This window comes from Erinaceus europaeus, chromosome 18 (genome assembly GCF_950295315.1).
Source record: "Erinaceus europaeus chromosome 18, mEriEur2.1, whole genome shotgun sequence".
NCBI lineage: Eukaryota > Metazoa > Chordata > Mammalia > Eulipotyphla > Erinaceidae > Erinaceus > Erinaceus europaeus.
Genome location: NC_080179.1, coordinates 78,360,437 through 78,381,963, shown reverse-complemented (window position 1 = coordinate 78,381,963; position 21,527 = coordinate 78,360,437). Strand labels below are relative to the sequence as shown.

Genomic DNA, 21,527 nt, shown 5'->3' with positions numbered 1-21,527 from the left:
GCAGAGAGAGACAGAGACAGAGAGAGAGAAGCTTAAGCACACCTGGCGCAAAGCACAAGGACTGGCGTAAGGATCCCTGTTCGAGCCCCCGGCTCCCCACCTGCAGGGGAGTCGCTTCCCAAGTGGTGAAGCAGGTCTGTGGGTGTCTGTCTTTCTCTCTCCCTCTCTGTCTTCCCCTCCACTCTCCATTTCTCTCGGTCCTATCCAACAACAACGACATCCATCATAACTCCAACAATAAAACAACCAGGGCAACCAAAGGGAATGAATCAAGACATAACAATGATTTTCAAAAAGGATTCCGGGAGGTGGTGGGGTGGTCAAGCTTTAGACTCTCAAGCATGAGGTCCCGAGTTGGATCCCCGGCAGCACATGTGCCAGAGTGATGTGTGGTTCTCCCTCTGTCCTCCTATCGTTCTCATCCATAAAAAAGTCTTTCCAAAAAAACAACTTGTCCAGAACAGATGAAAAAGAGAGAGAGCGAGAGAGAAGAAGGGGTCGTGTGCCCAGGACAAGCTGCTGGGCAATGCGCTGCAGAGGCAGGCAGGCAGGCAGGCAGGCAGCAAAAGCCTACAGCACCCGGTATTCCCAGGCGGTCTCCCATCCAAGTACTAACCAGGCCCGACCCTGCTTAGCTTCCGAGATCAGACGAGATCGGGCGTGTTCAGGGTGGTATGGCCGTAGACGCACACAGCCCTTTCTGCCGGCCTCAAGAAGCCAAGCCGCCAGCCGCCGGCGCAACAGCGACGCCCACTGGCCGGCTCCGCACACTGCCACCCCTCCACGAGTGCCCGCTGGCCACCTGCACCCAACACACCACCCCCACCCACCCCACGCCGCCCCAGCCTCCGCCCCAGCCACCACCACCATCACCACCCGGCACCCCTCACAAAGCCCACACCGCTGCACAGGCAGGCAGGCTGGCAGCGACACATGCGGGGACACGCTGCGCACCCACACGCACGCCACATACACACGGACAGCCTGCCTGCCTGCCTGCCTGCCTGCCTGCCTGCCTGCATGATGCCTGCTGCCGGCTAACTGCCTCTGCTCCACAGGCTGCCTGCTGACCCACCCAACTGCTTCTCCTGGAGCGGGAGAACCAGGCACCAGGGCCAAGGAGAGCACAAGCCCCACTCCCACAGGGAGACCCACTCCCAGCTGAGGAGGAGGAGGTGGAGGAGCAGGAGGAGGAGCAGGAGGAGGAGAAGAAAAGGTCTGGTGGTGGCAAAGCAGTTGTCTTGCCTAAGGGTCCAGGTAGTACTTCAATAGTTAAGTCATTACTTACTGACAACATAAAAAAAAATGTAGAGAGGAAAAGAAGAGTTCAATGACCAGCATTACCCTAAACCCTAGGTGAGTACTGATATGACAGAGAGCAGAAAGAAGTTAGGAAGAAAAGAAAGGAGAAAGAAGCTGAGGGAGAGAGAGAGAAAGAAAGAAAGAAAGAGGGAGAGAGAGGGAGACACTTGAGAGAGAGAGAGAGAGAGAGAGAGAAAAGGGAAGCAGGGCTTTTGCAAAGTTAACCCAATTCACATAGGCTCACTCCTAAGCTGAATATGGACCCCAGATCAGATCACATCACATCACATCACATCAATTGGGTTGATGGCCAAGAATATTTATACACCTTTCCCAGATTTGGGAGCTACTCTCATCCCTGATCCAGCTTTCTGGTCCTTCTGCCAGCCATGACATTGCCTCCCCAGAGAATAATTAGGATCTACCTGCATTTCAGATTTCAGGCTCAGGCTGAAAAACAAACAAACAAACAAACAAAGAAACACTAGTATAGCCACAGGCCCTTTGGAATGTAACTCAAATATGCCTCCTAGCTGTCTACAAAATGGAGAGCAACCACACTCTTCATCTGTACTAGTCCACTCTTTAGGCCCATCATTGGTCAACAATTGGTTTGGATTTATAAGTTAACTCTATTTTGCACCACCAGGTTCCAGATGCTAGCATGATGCTGACCAGACTTCCCTGGACAGACAACCCCACCCATGTGTCCTGGAGCTCCGCTTCCCCAGAGCCCTTCCCCGCTAGGGAAAGAGAGAGCCAGGTTGCAGTATGGACCGACCTGTCAACGCTCATGTTCAGCTGGGAAGCAGTTACAGAAGCCAGAACTCCCACCCGCACACCACACACGCACATGCACACGCACACGCACATGCACATGCACACGTACACACGCGTGCACACACACGCACGCACGCACGCACGCACACACACACACACACACGCACACACACCTTCTGCATCCCACAGTGACCCTGGGTCCATACTCCCAGAGGGATAAAGAATTGGAAAGCTACCAGAGGAGGGGAGGGCAAGGGAGGGGAGGGGATACAGAGTTCTGGTGGTGGGAATTGTGTGCAGTTGGACCCCTCTTCTCCAGTGGTTTTCTCAATGTTTCTTTTTGATAAATAAATAAATAAATTTGAGAGAGAGAGGGAGAGAGACAGAGAGAGGGAGAGAGGCAGAGAGAGACAGAGACAGAGAGAGAGAAGCTTAAGCACACCTGGCGCAAAGCACAAGGACTGGCGTAAGGATCCCTGTTCGAGCCCCCGGCTCCCCACCTGCAGGGGAGTCGCTTCCCAAGTGGTGAAGCAGGTCTGTGGGTGTCTGTCTTTCTCTCTCCCTCTCTGTCTTCCCCTCCACTCTCCATTTCTCTCGGTCCTATCCAACAACAACGACATCATTCATAACTCCAACAATAAAACAACCAGGGCAACCAAAGGGAATGAATCAAGACATAACAATGATTTTCAAAAAGGATTCCGGGAGGTGGTGGGGTGGTCAAGCTTTAGACTCTCAAGCATGAGGTCCCGAGTTGGATCCCCGGCAGCACATGTGCCAGAGTGATGTGTGGTTCTCCCTCTGTCCTCCTATCGTTCTCATCCATAAAAAAGTCTTTCCAAAAAAACAACTTGTCCAGAACAGATGAAAAAGAGAGAGAGCGAGAGAGAAGAAGGGGTCGTGTGCCCAGGACAAGCTGCTGGGCAATGCGCTGCAGAGGCAGGCAGGCAGGCAGGCAGGCAGCAAAAGCCTACAGCACCCGGTATTCCCAGGCGGTCTCCCATCCAAGTACTAACCAGGCCCGACCCTGCTTAGCTTCCGAGATCAGACGAGATCGGGCGTGTTCAGGGTGGTATGGCCGTAGACGCACACAGCCCTTTCTGCCGGCCTCAAGAAGCCAAGCCGCCAGCCGCCGGCGCAACAGCGTCGCCCACTGGCCGGCTCCGCACACTGCCACCCCTCCACGAGTGCCCGCTGGCCACCTGCACCCAACACACCACCCCCACCCACCCCACGCCGCCCCAGCCTCCGCCCCAGCCACCACCACCATCACCACCCGGCACCCCTCACAAAGCCCACACCGCTGCACAGGCAGGCAGGCTGGCAGCGACACATGCGGGGACACGCTGCGCACCCACACGCACGCCACATACACACGGACAGCCTGCCTGCCTGCCTGCCTGCCTGCCTGCCTGCCTGCATGATGCCTGCTGCCGGCTAACTGCCTCTGCTCCACAGGCTGCCTGCTGACCCACCCAACTGCTTCTCCTGGAGCGGGAGAACCAGGCACCAGGGCCAAGGAGAGCACAAGCCCCACTCCCACAGGGAGACCCACTCCCAGCTGAGGAGGAGGAGGTGGAGGAGCAGGAGGAGGAGCAGGAGGAGGAGAAGAAAAGGTCTGGTGGTGGCAAAGCAGTTGTCTTGCCTAAGGGTCCAGGTAGTACTTCAATAGTTAAGTCATTACTTACTGACAACATAAAAAAAAATGTAGAGAGGAAAAGAAGAGTTCAATGACCAGCATTACCCTAAACCCTAGGTGAGTACTGATATGACAGAGAGCAGAAAGAAGTTAGGAAGAAAAGAAAGGAGAAAGAAGCTGAGGGAGAGAGAGAGAAAGAAAGAAAGAAAGAGGGAGAGAGAGGGAGACACTTGAGAGAGAGAGAGAGAGAGAGAGAGAAAAGGGAAGCAGGGCTTTTGCAAAGTTAACCCAATTCACATAGGCTCACTCCTAAGCTCAATATGGACCCCAGATCAGATCACATCACATCACATCACATCAATTGGGTTGATGGCCAAGAATATTTATACACCTTTCCCAGATTTGGGAGCTACTCTCATCCCTGATCCAGCTTTCTGGTCCTTCTGCCAGCCATGACATTGCCTCCCCAGAGAATAATTAGGATCTACCTGCATTTCAGATTTCAGGCTCAGGCTGAAAAACAAACAAACAAACAAACAAAGAAACACTAGTATAGCCACAGGCCCTTTGGAATGTAACTCAAATATGCCTCCTAGCTGTCTACAAAATGGAGAGCAACCACACTCTTCATCTGTACTAGTCCACTCTTTAGGCCCATCATTGGTCAACAATTGGTTTGGATTTATAAGTTAACTCTATTTTGCACCACCAGGTTCCAGATGCTAGCATGATGCTGACCAGACTTCCCTGGACAGACAACCCCACCCATGTGTCCTGGAGCTCCGCTTCCCCAGAGCCCTTCCCCGCTAGGGAAAGAGAGAGCCAGGTTGCAGTATGGACCGACCTGTCAACGCTCATGTTCAGCTGGGAAGCAGTTACAGAAGCCAGAACTCCCACCCGCACACCACACACGCACATGCACACGCACACGCACATGCACATGCACACGTACACACGCGTGCACACACACGCACGCACGCACGCACGCACACACACACACACACACACGCACACACACCTTCTGCATCCCACAGTGACCCTGGGTCCATACTCCCAGAGGGATAAAGAATTGGAAAGCTACCAGAGGAGGGGAGGGCAAGGGAGGGGAGGGGATACAGAGTTCTGGTGGTGGGAATTGTGTGCAGTTGGACCCCTCTTCTCCAGTGGTTTTCTCAATGTTTCTTTTTGATAAATAAATAAATAAATTTGAGAGAGAGAGGGAGAGAGACAGAGAGAGGGAGAGAGGCAGAGAGAGACAGAGACAGAGAGAGAGAAGCTTAAGCACACCTGGCGCAAAGCACAAGGACTGGCGTAAGGATCCCTGTTCGAGCCCCCGGCTCCCCACCTGCAGGGGAGTCGCTTCCCAAGTGGTGAAGCAGGTCTGTGGGTGTCTGTCTTTCTCTCTCCCTCTCTGTCTTCCCCTCCACTCTCCATTTCTCTCGGTCCTATCCAACAACAACGACATCCATCATAACTCCAACAATAAAACAACCAGGGCAACCAAAGGGAATGAATCAAGACATAACAATGATTTTCCAAAAGGATTCCGGGAGGTGGTGGGGTGGTCAAGCTTTAGACTCTCAAGCATGAGGTCCCGAGTTGGATCCCCGGCAGCACATGTGCCAGAGTGATGTGTGGTTCTCCCTCTGTCCTCCTATCGTTCTCATCCATAAAAAAGTCTTTCCAAAAAAACAACTTGTCCAGAACAGATGAAAAAGAGAGAGAGCGAGAGAGAAGAAGGGGTCGTGTGCCCAGGACAAGCTGCTGGGCAATGCGCTGCAGAGGCAGGCAGGCAGGCAGGCAGGCAGCAAAAGCCTACAGCACCCGGTATTCCCAGGCGGTCTCCCATCCAAGTACTAACCAGGCCCGACCCTGCTTAGCTTCCGAGATCAGACGAGATCGGGCGTGTTCAGGGTGGTATGGCCGTAGACGCACACAGCCCTTTCTGCCGGCCTCAAGAAGCCAAGCCGCCAGCCGCCGGCGCAACAGCGACGCCCACTGGCCGGCTCCGCACACTGCCACCCCTCCACGAGTGCCCGCTGGCCACCTGCACCCAACACACCACCCCCACCCACCCCACGCCGCCCCAGCCTCCGCCCCAGCCACCACCACCATCACCACCCGGCACCCCTCACAAAGCCCACACCGCTGCACAGGCAGGCAGGCTGGCAGCGACACATGCGGGGACACGCTGCGCACCCACACGCACGCCACATACACACGGACAGCCTGCCTGCCTGCCTGCCTGCCTGCCTGCCTGCATGATGCCTGCTGCCGGCTAACTGCCTCTGCTCCACAGGCTGCCTGCTGACCCACCCAACTGCTTCTCCTGGAGCGGGAGAACCAGGCACCAGGGCCAAGGAGAGCACAAGCCCCACTCCCACAGGGAGACCCACTCCCAGCTGAGGAGGAGGAGGTGGAGGAGCAGGAGGAGGAGCAGGAGGAGGAGAAGAAAAGGTCTGGTGGTGGCAAAGCAGTTGTCTTGCCTAAGGGTCCAGGTAGTACTTCAATAGTTAAGTCATTACTTACTGACAACATAAAAAAAAATGTAGAGAGGAAAAGAAGAGTTCAATGACCAGCATTACCCTAAACCCTAGGTGAGTACTGATATGACAGAGAGCAGAAAGAAGTTAGGAAGAAAAGAAAGGAGAAAGAAGCTGAGGGAGAGAGAGAGAAAGAAAGAAAGAAAGAGGGAGAGAGAGGGAGACACTTGAGAGAGAGAGAGAGAGAGAAAAGGGAAGCAGGGCTTTTGCAAAGTTAACCCAATTCACATAGGCTCACTCCTAAGCTGAATATGGACCCCAGATCAGATCACATCACATCACATCACATCAATTGGGTTGATGGCCAAGAATATTTATACACCTTTCCCAGATTTGGGAGCTACTCTCATCCCTGATCCAGCTTTCTGGTCCTTCTGCCAGCCATGACATTGCCTCCCCAGAGAATAATTAGGATCTACCTGCATTTCAGATTTCAGGCTCAGGCTGAAAAACAAACAAACAAACAAACACTAGTATAGCCACAGGCCCTTTGGAATGTAACTCAAATATGCCTCCTAGCTGTCTACAAAATGGAGAGCAACCACACTCTTCATCTGTACTAGTCCACTCTTTAGGCCCATCATTGGTCAACAATTGGTTTGGATTTATAAGTTAACTCTATTTTGCACCACCAGGTTCCAGATGCTAGCATGATGCTGACCAGACTTCCCTGGACAGACAACCCCACCCATGTGTCCTGGAGCTCCGCTTCCCCAGAGCCCTTCCCCGCTAGGGAAAGAGAGAGCCAGGTTGCAGTATGGACCGACCTGTCAACGCTCATGTTCAGCTGGGAAGCAGTTACAGAAGCCAGAACTCCCACCCGCACACCACACACGCACATGCACACGCACACGCACATGCACATGCACACGTACACACGCGTGCACACACACGCACGCACGCACGCACACACACACACACACACACACACACGCACACACACCTTCTGCATCCCACAGTGACCCTGGGTCCATACTCCCAGAGGGATAAAGAATTGGAAAGCTACCAGAGGAGGGGAGGGCAAGGGAGGGGAGGGGATACAGAGTTCTGGTGGTGGGAATTGTGTGCAGTTGGACCCCTCTTCTCCAGTGGTTTTCTCAATGTTTCTTTTTGATAAATAAATAAATAAATTTGAGAGAGAGAGGGAGAGAGACAGAGAGAGGGAGAGAGGCAGAGAGAGACAGAGACAGAGAGAGAGAAGCTTAAGCACACCTGGCGCAAAGCACAAGGACTGGCGTAAGGATCCCTGTTCGAGCCCCCGGCTCCCCACCTGCAGGGGAGTCGCTTCCCAAGTGGTGAAGCAGGTCTGTGGGTGTCTGTCTTTCTCTCTCCCTCTCTGTCTTCCCCTCCACTCTCCATTTCTCTCGGTCCTATCCAACAACAACGACATCCATCATAACTCCAACAATAAAACAACCAGGGCAACCAAAGGGAATGAATCAAGACATAACAATGATTTTCAAAAAGGATTCCGGGAGGTGGTGGGGTGGTCAAGCTTTAGACTCTCAAGCATGAGGTCCCGAGTTGGATCCCCGGCAGCACATGTGCCAGAGTGATGTGTGGTTCTCCCTCTGTCCTCCTATCGTTCTCATCCATAAAAAAGTCTTTCCAAAAAAACAACTTGTCCAGAACAGATGAAAAAGAGAGAGAGCGAGAGAGAAGAAGGGGTCGTGTGCCCAGGACAAGCTGCTGGGCAATGCGCTGCAGAGGCAGGCAGGCAGGCAGGCAGGCAGGCAGCAAAAGCCTACAGCACCCGGTATTCCCAGGCGGTCTCCCATCCAAGTACTAACCAGGCCCGACCCTGCTTAGCTTCCGAGATCAGACGAGATCGGGCGTGTTCAGGGTGGTATGGCCGTAGACGCACACAACCCTTTCTGCCGGCCTCAAGAAGCCAAGCCGCCAGCCGCCGGCGCAACAGCGACGCCCACTGGCCGGCTCCGCACACTGCCACCCCTCCACGAGTGCCCGCTGGCCACCTGCACCCAACACACCACCCCCACCCACCCCACGCCGCCCCAGCCTCCGCCCCAGCCACCACCACCATCACCACCCGGCACCCCTCACAAAGCCCACACCGCTGCACAGGCAGGCAGGCTGGCAGCGACACATGCGGGGACACGCTGCGCACCCACACGCACGCCACATACACACGGACAGCCTGCCTGCCTGCCTGCCTGCCTGCCTGCCTGCATGATGCCTGCTGCCGGCTAACTGCCTCTGCTCCACAGGCTGCCTGCTGACCCACCCAACTGCTTCTCCTGGAGCGGGAGAACCAGGCACCAGGGCCAAGGAGAGCACAAGCCCCACTCCCACAGGGAGACCCACTCCCAGCTGAGGAGGAGGAGGTGGAGGAGCAGGAGGAGGAGCAGGAGGAGGAGAAGAAAAGGTCTGGTGGTGGCAAAGCAGTTGTCTTGCCTAAGGGTCCAGGTAGTACTTCAATAGTTAAGTCATTACTTACTGACAACATAAAAAAAAATGTAGAGAGGAAAAGAAGAGTTCAATGACCAGCATTACCCTAAACCCTAGGTGAGTACTGATATGACAGAGAGCAGAAAGAAGTTAGGAAGAAAAGAAAGGAGAAAGAAGCTGAGGGAGAGAGAGAGAAAGAAAGAAAGAGGGAGAGAGAGGGAGACACTTGAGAGAGAGAGAGAGAGAGAGAGAGAGAGAGAGAGAGAGAAAAGGGAAGCAGGGCTTTTGCAAAGTTAACCCAATTCACATAGGCTCACTCCTAAGCTGAATATGGACCCCAGATCAGATCACATCACATCAATTGGGTTGATGGCCAAGAATATTTATACACCTTTCCCAGATTTGGGAGCTACTCTCATCCCTGATCCAGCTTTCTGGTCCTTCTGCCAGCCATGACATTGCCTCCCCAGAGAATAATTAGGATCTACCTGCATTTCAGATTTCAGGCTCAGGCTGAAAAACAAACAAACAAACAAACACTAGTATAGCCACAGGCCCTTTGGAATGTAACTCAAATATGCCTCCTAGCTGTCTACAAAATGGAGAGCAACCACACTCTTCATCTGTACTAGTCCACTCTTTAGGCCCATCATTGGTCAACAATTGGTTTGGATTTATAAGTTAACTCTATTTTGCACCACCAGGTTCCAGATGCTAGCATGATGCTGACCAGACTTCCCTGGACAGACAACCCCACCCATGTGTCCTGGAGCTCCGCTTCCCCAGAGCCCTTCCCCACTAGGGAAAGAGAGAGCCAGGTTGCAGTATGGACCGACCTGTCAACGCTCATGTTCAGCTGGGAAGCAGTTACAGAAGCCAGAACTCCCACCCGCACACCACACACGCACATGCACACGCACACGCACATGCACATGCACACGTACACACGCGTGCACACACACGCACGCACGCACACACACACACACACACACGCACACACACCTTCTGCATCCCACAGTGACCCTGGGTCCATACTCCCAGAGGGATAAAGAATTGGAAAGCTACCAGAGGAGGGGAGGGCAAGGGAGGGGAGGGGATACAGAGTTCTGGTGGTGGGAATTGTGTGCAGTTGGACCCCTCTTCTCCAGTGGTTTTCTCAATGTTTCTTTTTGATAAATAAATAAATAAATTTGAGAGAGAGAGGGAGAGAGACAGAGAGAGGGAGAGAGGCAGAGAGAGACAGAGACAGAGAGAGAGAAGCTTAAGCACACCTGGCGCAAAGCACAAGGACTGGCGTAAGGATCCCTGTTCGAGCCCCCGGCTCCCCACCTGCAGGGGAGTCGCTTCCCAAGTGGTGAAGCAGGTCTGTGGGTGTCTGTCTTTCTCTCTCCCTCTCTGTCTTCCCCTCCACTCTCCATTTCTCTCGGTCCTATCCAACAACAACGACATCCATCATAACTCCAACAATAAAACAACCAGGGCAACCAAAGGGAATGAATCAAGACATAACAATGATTTTCAAAAAGGATTCCGGGAGGTGGTGGGGTGGTCAAGCTTTAGACTCTCAAGCATGAGGTCCCGAGTTGGATCCCCGGCAGCACATGTGCCAGAGTGATGTGTGGTTCTCCCTCTGTCCTCCTATCGTTCTCATCCATAAAAAAGTCTTTCCAAAAAAACAACTTGTCCAGAACAGATGAAAAAGAGAGAGAGCGAGAGAGAAGAAGGGGTCGTGTGCCCAGGACAAGCTGCTGGGCAATGCGCTGCAGAGGCAGGCAGGCAGGCAGGCAGGCAGCAAAAGCCTACAGCACCCGGTATTCCCAGGCGGTCTCCCATCCAAGTACTAACCAGGCCCGACCCTGCTTAGCTTCCGAGATCAGACGAGATCGGGCGTGTTCAGGGTGGTATGGCCGTAGACGCACACAGCCCTTTCTGCCGGCCTCAAGAAGCCAAGCCGCCAGCCGCCGGCGCAACAGCGACGCCCACTGGCCGGCTCCGCACACTGCCACCCCTCCACGAGTGCCCGCTGGCCACCTGCACCCAACACACCACCCCCACCCACCCCACGCCGCCCCAGCCTCCGCCCCAGCCACCACCACCATCACCACCCGGCACCCCTCACAAAGCCCACACCGCTGCACAGGCAGGCAGGCTGGCAGCGACACATGCGGGGACACGCTGCGCACCCACACGCACGCCACATACACACGGACAGCCTGCCTGCCTGCCTGCCTGCCTGCCTGCCTGCCTGCCTGCCTGCATGATGCCTGCTGCCGGCTAACTGCCTCTGCTCCACAGGCTGCCTGCTGACCCACCCAACTGCTTCTCCTGGAGCGGGAGAACCAGGCACCAGGGCCAAGGAGAGCACAAGCCCCACTCCCACAGGGAGACCCACTCCCAGCTGAGGAGGAGGAGGTGGAGGAGCAGGAGGAGGAGCAGGAGGAGGAGAAGAAAAGGTCTGGTGGTGGCAAAGCAGTTGTCTTGCCTAAGGGTCCAGGTAGTACTTCAATAGTTAAGTCATTACTTACTGACAACATAAAAAAAAATGTAGAGAGGAAAAGAAGAGTTCAATGACCAGCATTACCCTAAACCCTAGGTGAGTACTGATATGACAGAGAGCAGAAAGAAGTTAGGAAGAAAAGAAAGGAGAAAGAAGCTGAGGGAGAGAGAGAGAAAGAAAGAAAGAGGGAGAGAGAGGGAGACACTTGAGAGAGAGAGAGAGAGAGAGAGAGAAAAGGGAAGCAGGGCTTTTGCAAAGTTAACCCAATTCACATAGGCTCACTCCTAAGCTGAATATGGACCCCAGATCAGATCACATCACATCACATCACATCAATTGGGTTGATGGCCAAGAATATTTATACACCTTTCCCAGATTTGGGAGCTACTCTCATCCCTGATCCAGCTTTCTGGTCCTTCTGCCAGCCATGACATTGCCTCCCCAGAGAATAATTAGGATCTACCTGCATTTCAGATTTCAGGCTCAGGCTGAAAAACAAACAAACAAACAAACAAACAAAGAAACACTAGTATAGCCACAGGCCCTTTGGAATGTAACTCAAATATGCCTCCTAGCTGTCTACAAAATGGAGAGCAACCACACTCTTCATCTGTACTAGTCCACTCTTTAGGCCCATCATTGGTCAACAATTGGTTTGGATTTATAAGTTAACTCTATTTTGCACCACCAGGTTCCAGATGCTAGCATGATGCTGACCAGACTTCCCTGGACAGACAACCCCACCCATGTGTCCTGGAGCTCCGCTTCCCCAGAGCCCTTCCCCGCTAGGGAAAGAGAGAGCCAGGTTGCAGTATGGACCGACCTGTCAACGCTCATGTTCAGCTGGGAAGCAGTTACAGAAGCCAGAACTCCCACCCGCACACCACACACGCACATGCACATGCACACGCACATGCACATGCACACGTACACACGCGTGCACACACACGCACGCACGCACGCACGCACACACACACACACACACACGCACACACACCTTCTGCATCCCACAGTGACCCTGGGTCCATACTCCCAGAGGGATAAAGAATTGGAAAGCTACCAGAGGAGGGGAGGGCAAGGGAGGGGAGGGGATACAGAGTTCTGGTGGTGGGAATTGTGTGCAGTTGGACCCCTCTTCTCCAGTGGTTTTCTCAATGTTTCTTTTTGATAAATAAATAAATAAATAAATAAATAAATAAATAAATTTGAGAGAGAGAGGGAGAGAGACAGAGAGAGGGAGAGAGGCAGAGAGAGACAGAGACAGAGAGAGAGAAGCTTAAGCACACCTGGCGCAAAGCACAAGGACTGGCGTAAGGATCCCTGTTCGAGCCCCCGGCTCCCCACCTGCAGGGGAGTCGCTTCCCAAGTGGTGAAGCAGGTCTGTGGGTGTCTGTCTTTCTCTCTCCCTCTCTGTCTTCCCCTCCACTCTCCATTTCTCTCGGTCCTATCCAACAACAACGACATCCATCATAACTCCAACAATAAAACAACCAGGGCAACCAAAGGGAATGAATCAAGACATAACAATGATTTTCCAAAAGGATTCCGGGAGGTGGTGGGGTGGTCAAGCTTTAGACTCTCAAGCATGAGGTCCCGAGTTGGATCCCCGGCAGCACATGTGCCAGAGTGATGTGTGGTTCTCCCTCTGTCCTCCTATCGTTCTCATCCATAAAAAAGTCTTTCCAAAAAAACAACTTGTCCAGAACAGATGAAAAAGAGAGAGAGCGAGAGAGAAGAAGGGGTCGTGTGCCCAGGACAAGCTGCTGGGCAATGCGCTGCAGAGGCAGGCAGGCAGGCAGGCAGGCAGCAAAAGCCTACAGCACCCGGTATTCCCAGGCGGTCTCCCATCCAAGTACTAACCAGGCCCGACCCTGCTTAGCTTCCGAGATCAGACGAGATCGGGCGTGTTCAGGGTGGTATGGCCGTAGACGCACACAGCCCTTTCTGCCGGCCTCAAGAAGCCAAGCCGCCAGCCGCCGGCGCAACAGCGACGCCCACTGGCCGGCTCCGCACACTGCCACCCCTCCACGAGTGCCCGCTGGCCACCTGCACCCAACACACCACCCCCACCCACCCCACGCCGCCCCAGCCTCCGCCCCAGCCACCACCACCATCACCACCCGGCACCCCTCACAAAGCCCACACCGCTGCACAGGCAGGCAGGCTGGCAGCGACACATGCGGGGACACGCTGCGCACCCACACGCACGCCACATACACACGGACAGCCTGCCTGCCTGCCTGCCTGCCTGCCTGCATGATGCCTGCTGCCGGCTAACTGCCTCTGCTCCACAGGCTGCCTGCTGACCCACCCAACTGCTTCTCCTGGAGCGGGAGAACCAGGCACCAGGGCCAAGGAGAGCACAAGCCCCACTCCCACAGGGAGACCCACTCCCAGCTGAGGAGGAGGAGGTGGAGGAGCAGGAGGAGGAGCAGGAGGAGGAGAAGAAAAGGTCTGGTGGTGGCAAAGCAGTTGTCTTGCCTAAGGGTCCAGGTAGTACTTCAATAGTTAAGTCATTACTTACTGACAACATAAAAAAAAATGTAGAGAGGAAAAGAAGAGTTCAATGACCAGCATTACCCTAAACCCTAGGTGAGTACTGATATGACAGAGAGCAGAAAGAAGTTAGGAAGAAAAGAAAGGAGAAAGAAGCTGAGGGAGAGAGAGAGAAAGAAAGAAAGAGGGAGAGAGAGGGAGACACTTGAGAGAGAGAGAGAGAGAGAGAGAGAAAAGGGAAGCAGGGCTTTTGCAAAGTTAACCCAATTCACATAGGCTCACTCCTAAGCTGAATATGGACCCCAGATCAGATCACATCACATCACATCACATCAATTGGGTTGATGGCCAAGAATATTTATACACCTTTCCCAGATTTGGGAGCTACTCTCATCCCTGATCCAGCTTTCTGGTCCTTCTGCCAGCCATGACATTGCCTCCCCAGAGAATAATTAGGATCTACCTGCATTTCAGATTTCAGGCTCAGGCTGAAAAACAAACAAACAAACAAACACTAGTATAGCCACAGGCCCTTTGGAATGTAACTCAAATATGCCTCCTAGCTGTCTACAAAATGGAGAGCAACCACACTCTTCATCTGTACTAGTCCACTCTTTAGGCCCATCATTGGTCAACAATTGGTTTGGATTTATAAGTTAACTCTATTTTGCACCACCAGGTTCCAGATGCTAGCATGATGCTGACCAGACTTCCCTGGACAGACAACCCCACCCATGTGTCCTGGAGCTCCGCTTCCCCAGAGCCCTTCCCCACTAGGGAAAGAGAGAGCCAGGTTGCAGTATGGACCGACCTGTCAACGCTCATGTTCAGCTGGGAAGCAGTTACAGAAGCCAGAACTCCCACCCGCACACCACACACGCACATGCACACGCACACGCACATGCACATGCACACGTACACACGCGTGCACACACACGCACGCACGCACGCACACACACACACACACGCACACACACCTTCTGCATCCCACAGTGACCCTGGGTCCATACTCCCAGAGGGATAAAGAATTGGAAAGCTACCAGAGGAGGGGAGGGCAAGGGAGGGGAGGGGATACAGAGTTCTGGTGGTGGGAATTGTGTGCAGTTGGACCCCTCTTCTCCAGTGGTTTTCTCAATGTTTCTTTTTGATAAATAAATAAATAAATAAATAAATAAATAAATTTGAGAGAGAGAGGGAGAGAGACAGAGAGAGGGAGAGAGGCAGAGAGAGACAGAGACAGAGAGAGAGAAGCTTAAGCACACCTGGCGCAAAGCACAAGGACTGGCGTAAGGATCCCTGTTCGAGCCCCCGGCTCCCCACCTGCAGGGGAGTCGCTTCCCAAGTGGTGAAGCAGGTCTGTGGGTGTCTGTCTTTCTCTCTCCCTCTCTGTCTTCCCCTCCACTCTCCATTTCTCTCGGTCCTATCCAACAACAACGACATCCATCATAACTCCAACAATAAAACAACCAGGGCAACCAAAGGGAATGAATCAAGACATAACAATGATTTTCCAAAAGGATTCCGGGAGGTGGTGGGGTGGTCAAGCTTTAGACTCTCAAGCATGAGGTCCCGAGTTGGATCCCCGGCAGCACATGTGCCAGAGTGATGTGTGGTTCTCCCTCTGTCCTCCTATCGTTCTCATCCATAAAAAAGTCTTTCCAAAAAAACAACTTGTCCAGAACAGATGAAAAAGAGAGAGAGCGAGAGAGAAGAAGGGGTCGTGTGCCCAGGACAAGCTGCTGGGCAATGCGCTGCAGAGGCAGGCAGGCAGGCAGGCAGGCAGGCAGCAAAAGCCTACAGCACCCGGTATTCCCAGGCGGTCTCCCATCCAAGTACTAACCAGGCCCGACCCTGCTTAGCTTCCGAGATCAGACGAGATCGGGCGTGTTCAGGGTGGTATGGCCGTAGACGCACACAGCCCTTTCTGCCGGCCTCAAGAAGCCAAGCCGCCAGCCGCCGGCGCAACAGCGACGCCCACTGGCCGGCTCCGCACACTGCCACCCCTCCACGAGTGCCCGCTGGCCACCTGCACCCAACACACCACCCCCACCCACCCCACGCCGCCCCAGCCTCCGCCCCAGCCACCACCACCATCACCACCCGGCACCCCTCACAAAGCCCACACCGCTGCACAGGCAGGCAGGCTGGCAGCGACACATGCGGGGACACGCTGCGCACCCACACGCACGCCACATACACACGGACAGCCTGCCTGCCTGCCTGCCTGCCTGCCTGCCTGCCTGCCTGCATGATGCCTGCTGCCGGCTAACTGCCTCTGCTCCACAGGCTGCCTGCTGACCCACCCAACTGCTTCTCCTGGAGCGGGAGAACCAGGCACCAGGGCCAAGGAGAGCACAAGCCCCACTCCCACAGGGAGACCCACTCCCAGCTGAGGAGGAGGAGGTGGAGGAGCAGGAGGAGGAGCAGGAGGAGGAGAAGAAAAGGTCTGGTGGTGGCAAAGCAGTTGTCTTGCCTAAGGGTCCAGGTAGTACTTCAATAGTTAAGTCATTACTTACTGACAACATAAAAAAAAATGTAGAGAGGAAAAGAAGAGTTCAATGACCAGCATTACCCTAAACCCTAGGTGAGTACTGATATGACAGAGAGCAGAAAGAAGTTAGGAAGAAAAGAAAGGAGAAAGAAGCTGAGGGAGAGAGAGAAAGAAAGAAAGAGGGAGAGAGAGGGAGACACTTGAGAGAGAGAGAGAGAGAGAGAGAGAGAGAGAGAGAGAAATGGGAAGCAGGGCTTTTGCAAAGTTAACCCAATTCACATAGGCTCACTCCTAAGCTGAATATGGACCCCAGATCAGATCACATCACATCACATCACATCAATTGGGTTGATGGCCAAGAATATTTATACACCTTTCCCAGATTTGGGAGCTACTCTCATCCCTGATCCAGCTTTCTGGTCCTTCTGCCAGCCATGACATTGCCTCCCCAGAGAATAATTAGGATCTACCTGCATTTCAGATTTCAGGCTCAGGCTGAAAAACAAACAAACAAACAAACAAACAAACACTAGTATAGCCACAGGCCCTTTGGAATGTAACTCAAATATGCCTCCTAGCTGTCTACAAAATGGAGAGCAACCACACTCTTCATCTGTACTAGTCCACTCTTTAGGCCCATCATTGGTCAACAATTGGTTTGGATTTATAAGTTAACTCTATTTTGCACCACCAGGTTCCAGATGCTAGCATGATGCTGACCAGACTTCCCTGGACAGACAACCCCACCCATGTGTCCTGGAGCTCCGCTTCCCCAGAGCCCTTCCCCGCTAGGGAAAGAGAGAGCCAGGTTGCAGTATGGACCGACCTGTCAACGCTCATGTTCAGCTGGGAAGCAGTTACAGAAGCCAGAACTCCCACCCGCACACCACACACGCACATGCACACGCACACGCACATGCACATGCACACGTACACACGCGTGCACACACACGCACGCACGCACGCACGCACACACACACACACACACACGCACACACACCTTCTGCATCCCACAGTGACCCTGGGTCCATACTCCCAGAGGGATAAAGAATTGGAAAGCTACCAGAGGAGGGGAGGGCAAGGGAGGGGAGGGGATACAGAGTTCTGGTGGTGGGAATTGTGTGCAGTTTGACCCCTCTTCTCCAGTGGTTTTCTCAATGTTTCTTTTTGATAAATAAATAAATAAATTTGAGAGAGAGAGGGAGAGAGACAGAGAGAGGGAGAGAGGCAGAGAGAGACAGAGACAGAGAGAGAGAAGCTTAAGCACACCTGGCGCAAAGCACAAGGACTGGCGTAAGGATCCCTGTTCGAGCCCCCGGCTCCCCACCTGCAGGGGAGTCGCTTCCCAAGTGGTGAAGCAGGTCTGTGGGTGTCTGTCTTTCTCTCTCCCTCTCTGTCTTCCCCTCCACTCTCCATTTCTCTCGGTCCTATCCAACAACAACGACATCCATCATAACTCCAACAATAAAACAACCAGGGCAACCAAAGGGAATGAATCAAGACATAACAATGATTTTCCAAAAGGATTCCGGGAGGTGGTGGGGTGGTCAAGCTTTAGACTCTCAAGCATGAGGTCCCGAGTTGGATCCCCGGCAGCACATGTGCCAGAGTGATGTGTGGTTCTCCCTCTGTCCTCCTATCGTTCTCATCCATAAAAAAGTCTTTCCAAAAAAACAACTTGTCCAGAACAGATGAAAAAGAGAGAGAGCGAGAGAGAAGAAGGGGTCGTGTGCCCAGGACAAGCTGCTGGGCAATGCGCTGCAGAGGCAGGCAGGCAGGCAGGCAGGCAGCAAAAGCCTACAGCACCCGGTATTCCCAGGCGGTCTCCCATCCAAGTACTAACCAGGCCCGACGCTGCTTAGCTTCCGAGATCAGACGAGATCGGGCGTGTTCAGGGTGGTATGGCCATAGACGCACACAGCCCTTTCTGCCGGCCTCAAGAAGCCAAGCCGCCAGCCGCCGGCGCAACAGCGACGCCCACTGGTCGGCTCCGCACACTGCCACCCCTCCACGAGTGCCCGCTGGCCACCTGCACCCAACACACCACCCCCACCCACCCCACGCCGCCCCAGCCTCCGCCCCAGCCACCACCACCATCACCACCCGGCACCCCTCACAAAGCCCACACCGCTGCACAGGCAGGCAGGCTGGCAGCGACACATGCGGGGACACGCTGCGCACCCACACGCACGCCACATACACACGGACAGCCTGCCTGCCTGCCTGCCTGCCTGCCTGCCTGCCTGCCTGCCTGCATGATGCCTGCTGCCGGCTAACTGCCTCTGCTCCACAGGCTGCCTGCTGACCCACCCAACTGCTTCTCCTGGAGCGGGAGAACCAGGCACCAGGGCCAAGGAGAGCACAAGCCCCACTCCCACAGGGAGACCCAATCCCAGCTGAGGAGGAGGAGGTGGAGGAGCAGGAGGAGGAGCAGGAGGAGGAGAAGAAAAGGTCTGGTGGTGGCAAAGCAGTTGTCTTGCCTAAGGGTCCAGGTAGTACTTCAATAGTTAAGTCATTACTTACTGACAACATAAAAAAAAATGTAGAGAGGAAAAGAAGAGTTCAATGACCAGCATTACCCTAAACCCTAGGTGAGTACTGATATGACAGAGAGCAGAAAGAAGTTAGGAAGAAAAGAAAGGAGAAAGAAGCTGAGGGAGAGAGAGAGAAAGAAAGAAAGAAAGAAAGAGGGAGAGAGAGGGAGACACTTGAGAGAGAGAGAGAGAAAAGGGAAGCAGGGCTTTTGCAAAGTTAACCCAATTCACATAGGCTCACTCCTAAGCTGAATATGGACCCCAGATCAGATCACATCACATCAATTGGGTTGATGGCCAAGAATATTTATACACCTTTCCCAGATTTGGGAGCTACTCTCATCCCTGATCCAGCTTTCTGGTCCTTCTGCCAGCCATGACATTGCCTCCCCAGAGAATAATTAGGATCTACCTGCATTTCAGATTTCAGGCTCAGGCTGAAAAACAAACAAACAAACAAACAAACAAAGAAACACTAGTATAGCCACAGGCCCTTTGGAATGTAACTCAAATATGCCTCCTAGCTGTCTACAAAATGGAGAGCAACCACACTCTTCATCTGTACTAGTCCACTCTTTAGGCCCATCATTGGTCAACAATTGGTTTGGATTTATAAGTTAACTCTATTTTGCACCACCAGGTTCCAGATGCTAGCATGATGCTGACCAGACTTCCCTGGACAGACAACCCCACCCATGTGTCCTGGAGCTCCGCTTCCCCAGAGCCCTTCCCCGCTAGGGAAAGAGAGAGCCAGGTTGCAGTATGGACCGACCTGTCAACGCTCATGTTCAGCTGGGAAGCAGTTACAGAAGCCAGAACTCCCACCCGCACACCACACACGCACATGCACACGCACACGCACATGCACATGCACACGTACACACGCGTGCACACAAACGCACGCACGCACACACACACACACACACACACACACACGCACACACACCTTCTGCATCCCACAGTGACCCTGGGTCCATACTCCCAGAGGGATAAAGAATTGGAAAGCTACCAGAGGAGGGGAGGGCAAGGGAGGGGAGGGGATACAGAGTTCTGGTGGTGGGAATTGTGTGCAGTTGGACCCCTCTTCTCCAGTGGTTTTCTCAATGTTTCTTTTTGATAAATAAATAAATAAATAAATAAATAAATAAATTTGAGAGAGAGAGGGAGAGAGACAGAGAGAGGGAGAGAGGCAGAGAGAGACAGAGACAGAGAGAGAGAAGCTTAAGCACACCTGGCGCAAAGCACAAGGACTGGCGTAAGGATCCCTGTTCGAGCCCCCGGCTCCCCACCTGCAGGGGAGTCGCTTCCCAAGTGGTGAAGCAGGTCTGTGGGTGTCTGTCTTTCTCTCTCCCTCTCTGTCTTCCCCTCCACTCTCCATTTCTCTCGGTCCTATCCAACAACAACGACATCCATCATAACTCCAACAATAAAACAACCAGGGCAACCAAAGGGAATGAATCAAGACATAACAATGATTTTCAAAAAGGATTCCGGGAGGTGGTGGGGTGGTCAAGCTTTAGACTCTCAAGCATGAGGTCCCGAGTTGGATCCCCGGCAGCACATGTGCCAGAGTGATGTGTGGTTCTCCCTCTGTCCTCCTATCGTTCTCATCCATAAAAAAGTCTTTCCAAAAAAACAACTTGTCCAGAACAGATGAAAAAGAGAGAGAGCGAGAGAGAAGAAGGGGTCGTGTGCCCAGGACAAGCTGCTGGGCAATGCGCTGCAGAGGCAGGCAGGCAGGCAGGCAGGCAGCAAAAGCCTACAGCACCCGGTATTCCCAGGCGGTCTCCCATCCAAGTACTAACCAGGCCCGACCCTGCTTAGCTTCCGAGATCAGACGAGATCGGGCGTGTTCAGGGTGGTATGGCCGTAGACGCACACAGCCCTTTCTGCCGGCCTCAAGAAGCCAAGCCGCCAGCCGCCGGCGCAACAGCGACGCCCACTGGCCGGCTCCGCACACTGCCACCCCTCCACGAGTGCCCGCTGGCCACCTGCACCCAACACACCACCCCCACCCACCCCACGCCGCCCCAGCCTCCGCCCCAGCCACCACCACCATCACCACCCGGCACCCCTCACAAAGCCCACACCGCTGCACAGGCAGGCAGGCTGGCAGCGACACATGCGGGGACACGCTGCGCACCCACACGCACGCCACATACACACGGACAGCCTGCCTGCCTGCCTGCCTGCCTGCCTGCCTGCCTGCATGATGCCTGCTGCCGGCTAACTGCCTCTGCTCCACAGGCTGCCTGCTGACCCACCCAACTGCTTCTCCTGGAGCGGGAGAACCAGGCACCAGGGCCAAGGAGAGCACAAGCCCCACTCCCACAGGGAGACCCACTCCCAGCTGAGGAGGAGGAGGTGTAGGAGCAGGAGGAGGAGAAGAAAAGGTCTGGTGGTGGCAAAGCAGTTGTCTTGCCTAAGGGTCCAGGTAGTACTTCAATAGTTAAGTCATTACTTACTGACAACATAAAAAAAAATGTAGAGAGGAAAAGAAGAGTTCAATGACCAGCATTACCCTAAACCCTAGGTGAGTACTGATATGACAGAGAGCAGAAAGAAGTTAGGAAGAAAAGAAAGGAGAAAGAAGCTGAGGGAGAGAGAGAAAGAAAGAAAGAGGGAGAGAGAGGGAGACACTTGAGAGAGAGAGAGAGAGAGAGAGAGAGAGAGAAAAGGGAAGCAGGGCTTTTGCAAAGTTAACCCAATTCACATAGGCTCACTCCTAAGCTGAATATGGACCCCAGATCAGATCACATCACATCACATCACATCAATTGGGTTGATGGCCAAGAATATTTATACACCTTTCCCAGATTTGGGAGCTACTCTCATC

The 21,527-nt window shown here is 53.6% G+C and overlaps 9 non-coding genes across 9 annotated transcripts; all 9 read right to left on the bottom strand.

The window, feature by feature from the left end:
* Positions 1 to 567: 567 nt before the first annotated feature.
* LOC132534373 (5S ribosomal RNA) lies at positions 568 to 686 on the bottom strand. The gene has a single exon (XR_009546095.1). It is a non-coding gene; the product is annotated as a 5S ribosomal RNA (ribosomal RNA).
* A 2,363-nt stretch (positions 687 to 3,049) lies between these two features.
* LOC132534372 (5S ribosomal RNA) lies at positions 3,050 to 3,168 on the bottom strand. Its single transcript, XR_009546094.1, has one exon. It is a non-coding gene; the product is annotated as a 5S ribosomal RNA (ribosomal RNA).
* A 2,365-nt stretch (positions 3,169 to 5,533) lies between these two features.
* Positions 5,534 to 5,652, bottom strand: LOC132534371 (5S ribosomal RNA). The gene has a single exon (XR_009546093.1). It is a non-coding gene; the product is annotated as a 5S ribosomal RNA (ribosomal RNA).
* A 2,353-nt stretch (positions 5,653 to 8,005) lies between these two features.
* On the bottom strand, positions 8,006 to 8,124 carry LOC132534369 (5S ribosomal RNA). Its single transcript, XR_009546091.1, has one exon. It is a non-coding gene; the product is annotated as a 5S ribosomal RNA (ribosomal RNA).
* A 2,345-nt stretch (positions 8,125 to 10,469) lies between these two features.
* On the bottom strand, positions 10,470 to 10,588 carry LOC132534368 (5S ribosomal RNA). The gene has a single exon (XR_009546089.1). It is a non-coding gene; the product is annotated as a 5S ribosomal RNA (ribosomal RNA).
* A 2,393-nt stretch (positions 10,589 to 12,981) lies between these two features.
* On the bottom strand, positions 12,982 to 13,100 carry LOC132534367 (5S ribosomal RNA). The gene has a single exon (XR_009546088.1). It is a non-coding gene; the product is annotated as a 5S ribosomal RNA (ribosomal RNA).
* Positions 13,101 to 15,457: 2,357 nt separating this feature from the next.
* LOC132534366 (5S ribosomal RNA) lies at positions 15,458 to 15,576 on the bottom strand. The gene has a single exon (XR_009546087.1). It is a non-coding gene; the product is annotated as a 5S ribosomal RNA (ribosomal RNA).
* Positions 15,577 to 17,951: 2,375 nt separating this feature from the next.
* On the bottom strand, positions 17,952 to 18,070 carry LOC132534435 (5S ribosomal RNA). Its single transcript, XR_009546162.1, has one exon. It is a non-coding gene; the product is annotated as a 5S ribosomal RNA (ribosomal RNA).
* A 2,377-nt stretch (positions 18,071 to 20,447) lies between these two features.
* Positions 20,448 to 20,566, bottom strand: LOC132534365 (5S ribosomal RNA). Its single transcript, XR_009546086.1, has one exon. It is a non-coding gene; the product is annotated as a 5S ribosomal RNA (ribosomal RNA).
* Positions 20,567 to 21,527: the final 961 nt, after the last annotated feature.